We start from the raw sequence: 7,675 nt of genomic DNA, 5'->3' as shown, positions 1-7,675 counted from the left end.
TCACACAAATAAGTGTTATAATTGAATTGGACGTGTCAGCATAACTGCAGAGTGGTTTCCACTGAATGAAGACTCAGAAGCAGGCAGAACTCTGGGAAGTGGAAGATGTTTACCTATGCTGCAACAGTTAACCTAGAACATAGAATATTACAGTGCAGTACAGGCCCTCCGGCCCTCGATGTTGTGCCGAACGGTCATACCAATCTGAAGCCCATCCAACCTACACTATTCCATGTACGTCCATATGCTTGTCCAATGACAACTTAAATGTACTTAAAGTTTGGCGAATCTACTACAGTTCCAGGCAAAGCATTCCATAGAGTAAGTGAGGACTGCAGATACTGGAGATCAGAGCTGCAAATGTGTTTGCTGAAAAGCGCAGCAGGTCAGGCAGCATCCAAGAACAGGAGTATTGATGTTTTGGGCATAAGCCCTTCTTCAGGAATGAGAAAGTGTTCCAGCAGCTCAAGATAAAAGGTAAGGAGGAGGGACTTGGGGGAGGGGCATTGAAATTGCGATAGTGGAAGGAGTCAATTGAGGGTATAAGGCTGGAATGGGGTGGGGGAGAGAGGTCAGGAAAAGATTGCAGATTAGGAAGGCGGTGCTGAGTTCGAGGGATTTGACTGAGACAAGTGGGGAGGTGAAATGAGGAAACTGGAGAAATCTGAGTTTATCCCTTGTGTTGGAGGTTTCTGGCGGGAGATGAGGCTTTCCTCCTCCAACTGTCGTGTTGCTATGGTCTGGCGATGGAGATCAAAGGACCTGCATTCCCTTGTGGAGTGGAGGGGGATTTGAAGTGTTGAGTCACGGGTGGTTGGGTTGGTTGGGTCGGTGCCTCTGAAACATTCCGCAAGTAAGCGCCTGTCTCCCCATTATAGAGGAGGCACATCGGGTGTAGCGGATGCAATAAATGATGTGTCTGGAGGTGGAGGTGAATTTGTGGCAGATATGGAATGATCACTCGGGCCTTGGAGGAAGTAAAGAGGAGGTTTGTGCGCATGTTTTGCATTTCTTGCGGTTTCAGGGGAAGGTGCCAGGAGTGAGGTTGGGTGGTGGGGGGTGTGGACCTGACGAGGGAGTCACGGAGGGAGTGGTCTTTTCGGAACACTGATAGGAGGGGTGGAAATAAATCCTATGGTGGGTCCATTGGAGGTGGCAAAAAAGCATTCCATACCCTAACTACGCTCTGAGTAAAGAAACTACCTCTGACATCTGTTCTATATCTATCACCCCTCAATTTAAAGTTATGCCCCCTTGTGCTCCCCATCTTGGAAAATGCTCTCCCTGTCCACCCTATCTAACCCTCTGATTATTGTATATGTCTCTATTGTCACCTCTCAACCTTCTTCTCTCCAACGAAAACTGCCTCAAGTCCCTCAGCCTTTCCTTGTAGGACCTTCCCTCCATACCATCCTAGTAAATCTCCTCTGCACCCTTTCCAAAGCTTCCACATCCTTCATATAATGCGGTGACCAGAACTGTACACAATACTCCAAGTGCAGCTGCACCAGAGCTTTGTACAGCTGCAGCATAACCTCATGGTTCCATAACTCGATCCCTCTATTAATAAAAGCTAAAACACTGTATGCCTTCTTAACAACCCTGTCAACCTAGGTGGCAAATTTCAAGGATCTGTGTACCTGGACACTGAGATCTCTCTGCTCATTTACACTCCCAAGAATCTTAGCATTAGCCCAGTACTTTGCATTACAGTTATTCCAACCGAAGTGAATCACCTCACACTTGTCCACATTAAATTCCATTTGCCACCTCTCAGCCCAGCTCTGCATCTTTTCTATGTCTCTCTGTAACGTACAACATCCTTCCTCATTATCCACAACTCCACTGGCTTCAGTGTCGTCTGCAAATTTACTAACCCACCCTTCTACGCCCTCAGCCAGGTCGTTTATAAAAATGACGAACAGCAGTGGACCCAACACCGACCCTTGCAGTACATCACTGGTAACTGGGCTCCAGGATGAACATTTCCCATCAACCACCACCCTCTGTCTTCTTTCAGCAAGCCAATTACTGTTCCAAACTGCTGTATCTCCCACAATCCCATTCCTCTGCAGTTTGTACAATAGTCTACTGTGGGGGACCTTTTTTAATGCCTTTCAGGATCATCCCCCAAGGCCAATCTCAGAATGTAGGTCCATGACACACTGTAACGTGTACAGTAAAAGCAGCAATTGTACACACTTGCTGTATTACAATGGCCACATGCAATGTGGTTACAATCCTTCACTCCTTATACAGACATCCGATCCTGTAGAACACCTAATCTCAGATGGACATTGTTATGGATAGCCCCAGCTTCCTATTGTTTCATGATGTTTAAAAGCTCCTAAAATCTTCCGGCATTGGTATCTCTCAATGTATCTTATTTCTTCAGTTTACAAAGTTAATTATTACACTCCTTCCAGCCTCAAACTCTGCCTTGTCCACAATTCTCAAGAATCTGCAATTAGAAGTATTTTTAATGTTCTGAGCAACTTTAAAATAGTAACTGTTTCTGACAAATGAACCCTATCTGTTGCCCTGATAGCTGCTGTGAAAGTTAACTGGGCTGTATGCTGCAGCTGGTGTTTATTCATTCACTGGGACAATTATTCTTTCATTAATGAAGGTCAGGGTTGGTCGTTTTTCTGTATCTGGCATGTTCTTATTACTGTCTGGAATATTACTGTCTGGACTGGCATACTGATGGACTTGGAGTAGGATTTTACAAAATATTATTTTCTTTCATCAAGATTGGAACAGACTGTTAGTTTATCTCTCCTCCACCATCTTGTGTTTTAATTCTAGGGCAGGTTGCGTCTTTTTGTTTGTCAGACATTTTGTATGAGCCAACATAGGCCATTCTATTCCAGATGGGGCAGGGCATCCCTACAACAGCAAATCAACCAGGATTTCAGTATTAAAATACAAATCTGCATTCGCTACCATTAGGGAACAATACCGTGCAATATGCCTACGTCACTGAGACTTAATTCCACACTTAAAGCCAAATATACTGGATTTCATCAATGATTAAATATTAGATATAAGGAAAAAATTGTCTTAAAACAGGTCACTGCAAACTTAAAATAATTAGAAACTTCATATTGCTATCTGTAAAATGTAGAAATGAACATTAATGATTGGAGTCTAAAACAATTAGATGTAACTTCATTTGTAATATTAATCCAATGATTTCTGTGAACATTCAAATGAGAAGGCATCAGATATTTCCTGTGAGTGTTGGATGAGGAATCATTGCTTGGTTCATGAATGTGTTGACCTGGAAAAAACGATCCATTTTCCTTTGTAAAATTGGCACGAAGAAATAATGGTTTAAATTGAAATGTGAATCTCATGATATTTGTTGCTAAACTTAAACAGAATTATTGTGTGATGTTGGTCTAACAATGAATTGGTAATTTATTTTAGAATGCTGACACATTAAATGATTCAATATTTCCAAACGAGTTTGCTCTGATATCGATGACACAGTAATTAGTATCAGTGAGCTGAGAACTAGAATGCTGGCATGATGGTTTGTAAAATACATTCGATATGCAGTGATTATTGATCAGAACTGTTTGGTCATTCAACATTCTCAGATACTCCTGCAATCTTTACTTGCTGTCTCAGCTTTTCTTCTGTGGAAATACAATAAATAATCCATTCAATTTTCCATGTCATCAATATTCAGTCATTTGTGTCAGCATTACAAAGAAAATAAATCGATAAGGAACATGGGTATTACAGCGAAATACAGTCAACAGCATTTATAGAGGAAATGTTTCAATCATGTCTCTGAGTAAACACGTGAAAAGGTTTAATGGGGATCTGTTCACAATGTACTTAGCCATAATTACATTTTCTTAACATGATGACTGGAGGGAACTTATCAGAAAACTCGCCTATATTTAGGAATTCCTTCATCTCGATACATGTTACTATCAGCATCTTCAGTCACAAATAATGAAGTGTGATTATTGGCATGGGAACATGTGGTGTGTAAATTATAAGAAGGTATCTCTTGCATATCTTTGGGATGATGTGATAGCGTGATGTCTGCTGTGTTTACTTATCCTGAGAACAATATAATACTGACAAAAGGTTTTTCACTGAACAATTATCAGGTGGCCTTGAAGACCATCTTATGGCTTTATGTGCAGTGATCACTTTGATTTCAAGACCTTTGACATATTTTCCATGATTTGGAAAGTGATTAGATTACTTACAGTGTGGAAACAGGCCCTTTGGCCCAACATGTCCACACGGACCTACTGAAGCGCAACCCACCCAGACCCATCCCCTACATTTACTCCTTCACCTAACACTATGGGCAATTTAGCATGGCCAATTCACCTGACCTGCACATTTTTGGATTGTGGGAGAAAAGCGGAGCACCCAGTGGAAACCCACGCAGACACGGGGAGAATGTGCAAGCTCTACACAGTCAGTCACCTGAGGCGGGCACTGAACCCGGGTCTCTGGCCCTGTGAGGCAGCAGTGCTAACAACTGTGCCACCGTGCCACCCAATGTTCAATAGTTTTGTGACAAATGTCTACATGTGGTCATTAGCTGGATTCAAAGCATTCAATGTGTTGGTGCAAAAACCCTTCATTGTTGACACTTTCAAGAGAGATATATAATGCTCAGGCATTGGCTGGAAGTCAAGGTGTAAGAAAATTTGGGTCATCCTGGAACTGATTGATTCTCGCTGCTGTTTGACTTAGTTTGATTAATTTTGTGTTTGTCCTGATTTATCTGGCTGTAGGTGAATTTAGAATGTATAATTTCTGTCCAAGGGTCACTTCACATCACTGGAGAGTGAAAATATAGTTCACATACCGTGATAACAATGAATTGATAATTAAATTTTGTGTTTTAACAGATAAAATGATTTATGTTTTCCAGTAGTTGTTAGATATTGATTAGATATTTATTAAAATAGTTAAACTGAGAATTGTAATCCTGTTGCAGGATTATTGAATTGTTAAAAGTTACATATGTAGAGTGTTTTTGGAATGATTTGGTGGTGCCAGTGTTGGATTGGGCTGTACAAAGTTTAAAAAATCAAGCACCACCAGGTTATGAACCAACAGGTTTATTTTGAAGAACTAGCTTTCAGAGCGCTGCTCCTTCATCAGTTGGTTGAAGGAGCAGCACTCCGAAAGCTAGCGCTTCCAAATAAACCTGTCGGACTATAACCTGGTTTTGTGTGATTTCTTAACTTTGTTTTTTGGAAGGAATTGTTTTTTTCATTCAAATATACAGGTTGTTCAAGAATTCTATCTAGCCTTCCATGGCTTTCTTTTAGAGACCACACACATATAGATTAGATTAGATTAGATTACTTACAGTGTGGAAACAGGCCCTTTGGCCCAACAAGTCCACACTGACCCTCCAAAGAGCAACCCACCCACACTCATTTCCCTACATTTACCCCTTCACTACGGGCAATTTAGTATGGTCAATTCACCTAACCTGTACATTTTTTGGACTGCGGGAGGAAACCGGAGCACCCGGAAGAAACCCACACAGACACGGGGGAGAATGTGCAAATTTCACACGGACAGTTGCCTGAGGTGGAAATTGAACCAGGGCCCCTGGCGCTGTGAGGCAGCAGTGCCACCATGCTGTCCACAATTCATATAATTTCACTGTAATCAGTATTTCAAATTTGCATCAGATTTAAGATGCAAATGAGGACCAATTAATGAGCGCTTCCATGAATGGAAAACACAGTAAATGGAATTTACAGAAGCAAATTCAAGTTTGATCCGAATAAGCAAATAAATACTTTGAATGGAAATGATCCGAAAATGTTTACATCTACATTTGAACTAAGTCAAATGACTCTTTTTTGAAATAATTGGACTGAAAACCTATTTGAAAACATGTACAAATCAGGACTATTGACAAGTCTTGCTGTTAGTGCTCTTGGCCAATCGTAATAAAGAATAAATACTACTTTGAGTAACAAGTATCATGTGTAATTGCTGGGCTGAAAAGTAAGAGGATAGCTCTTGTATTTATTGGCAAGAATTTTAACCAAATGTTTACTGTGGCTACTGCACTCAGTAACAATAAGATCAAGATCAATGGCCGTTAGAATCCTTGGCCACTCGTAATGAAGAATAAACACTGCTGTGAGCAATACATATCTTGGGTAATTACAGAACAGAAATTTCAGAAGACACTCATTGTATTTACTGGAGGGAATGATAATCAGATGCTTACTGTGGTGATTGATCTCAGGAACAATAAGACAGTTACTCAGATTATTCCACTGAACAGTAATTAAATGATCATGAGACCATTGTCTGGCTTTATGAATAGTGTTTTGTGTGAGCATTGATTTCAATAACATTGCCATAGTATACAAGTCTACAGGTTAGGTGAGTTGGCCATGCTAAATTGCCCATAGTGTTCATGAATATGTAGGTTAGGTGCATTAGTCAGGGGAAATGTCGAGTAATAGAGCAAGGGAATGTGTCTGGGTGGGTTACTCTTCGGAGGGTCAGTGTGGACTTGTTGAGCCAAGTAGCCTGTTTCAATACTGTAGGGATTCTATGACTCCATGATTCTTTGATTTAGGAATAGATTGATAAGCGAGTGCTAAAGATACTATTTAAAGTCAACAAAATCTTTATGTTGAGTAGAATTGCTTAGCAAAATGCATTGAAGCCATCATACACAAAGTGAGATAAGTGGAAGTAGTAAGGTATTTTGATTAAATAAAATGAATGTCATTATTTAGATATTTTAAATTTGAAAAACTACAGTGTCCTCAAATCTAAAATTTAGAGAAAATGTAATGTGATACATACATTTATTAATGACCTGAAGATAATAAATTGCAGATTCTGTGATTATTGGAATGAACAACAGACAGAGCAAATCCAAAATTGGATTGAAAAGCAATTCAAACTCTGCTTAGATATTTTCTAATCACCATTCTAAACTGTTTTGGTGCATCTCTGTTGAAGATGGAACTCAACGCACACTTCCTGGTCTCGTGGGAGACACTCTACTGGAGTTCCACAGGTTCCTTTCATTATGTTCCCACCAAGGAAGGGTGGGATTATAATTAATTGTGATTACTCAAATGAAAACTAACCAGTGTCCACTCCTATAATTGGGCTGGGAATTAATTCGACTGTTTCTATGCAATGGACTGAGAATGAAATGGTAATTCACAATAATGATGGTACTAAATATATCGGCTCTTACGTAAAAATTACTATCGTGACAATTGAAGGAAAAATAAATAGACATATCATGCGCTTATTGTAAATTCATGAAAAATACAACTGCTGAATATGTTTAAAGCAATTTTTCTGATAATGAAAAGATAATTAGAATGCTTATCACCAAAAAGATTTATTCACTGTGACTATTCAGCTGCAGGCAGCTCCCCTTCCTTACACAAATGTACAACTTCCAACAATTCAAAATGTACTCTGATTGATAAAGGGAAGAACAAACACATGTAGGTTTTTTTTTCTCGTTTAACAAAAAAAGTCACGAATTTGAATATTTTTAGCTTTAAAATATTTAACCCTTGCTGAGATCAGAAATACAATAAACCTTCACGTTGAAGAAAAATATATTCAAATCAAATCAAAATATACATCGATATTCACAATAATTGGGAGATTGAACACTGCAATATCT

General features: G+C 39.6%; 1 long non-coding RNA gene across 1 annotated transcript in view; it reads right to left on the bottom strand.

The window, feature by feature from the left end:
- Nucleotides 1–3,137: 3,137 nt before the first annotated feature.
- Nucleotides 3,138–7,675, bottom strand: part of LOC132810866 (uncharacterized) — a 48,713-nt gene continuing 44,175 nt past the window's right edge. The window contains exon 4 of the long non-coding RNA XR_009643120.1: nt 3,138–3,283. This is a non-coding gene — a long non-coding RNA (uncharacterized LOC132810866). The remainder of the gene's footprint in view (nt 3,284–7,675) is intronic.

This window comes from Hemiscyllium ocellatum, unplaced genomic scaffold (genome assembly GCF_020745735.1).
Source record: "Hemiscyllium ocellatum isolate sHemOce1 unplaced genomic scaffold, sHemOce1.pat.X.cur. scaffold_2034_pat_ctg1, whole genome shotgun sequence".
Taxonomy (NCBI): Eukaryota; Metazoa; Chordata; class Chondrichthyes; order Orectolobiformes; family Hemiscylliidae; genus Hemiscyllium; species Hemiscyllium ocellatum.
This window is presented reverse-complemented; position numbering and strand designations above follow the sequence as displayed.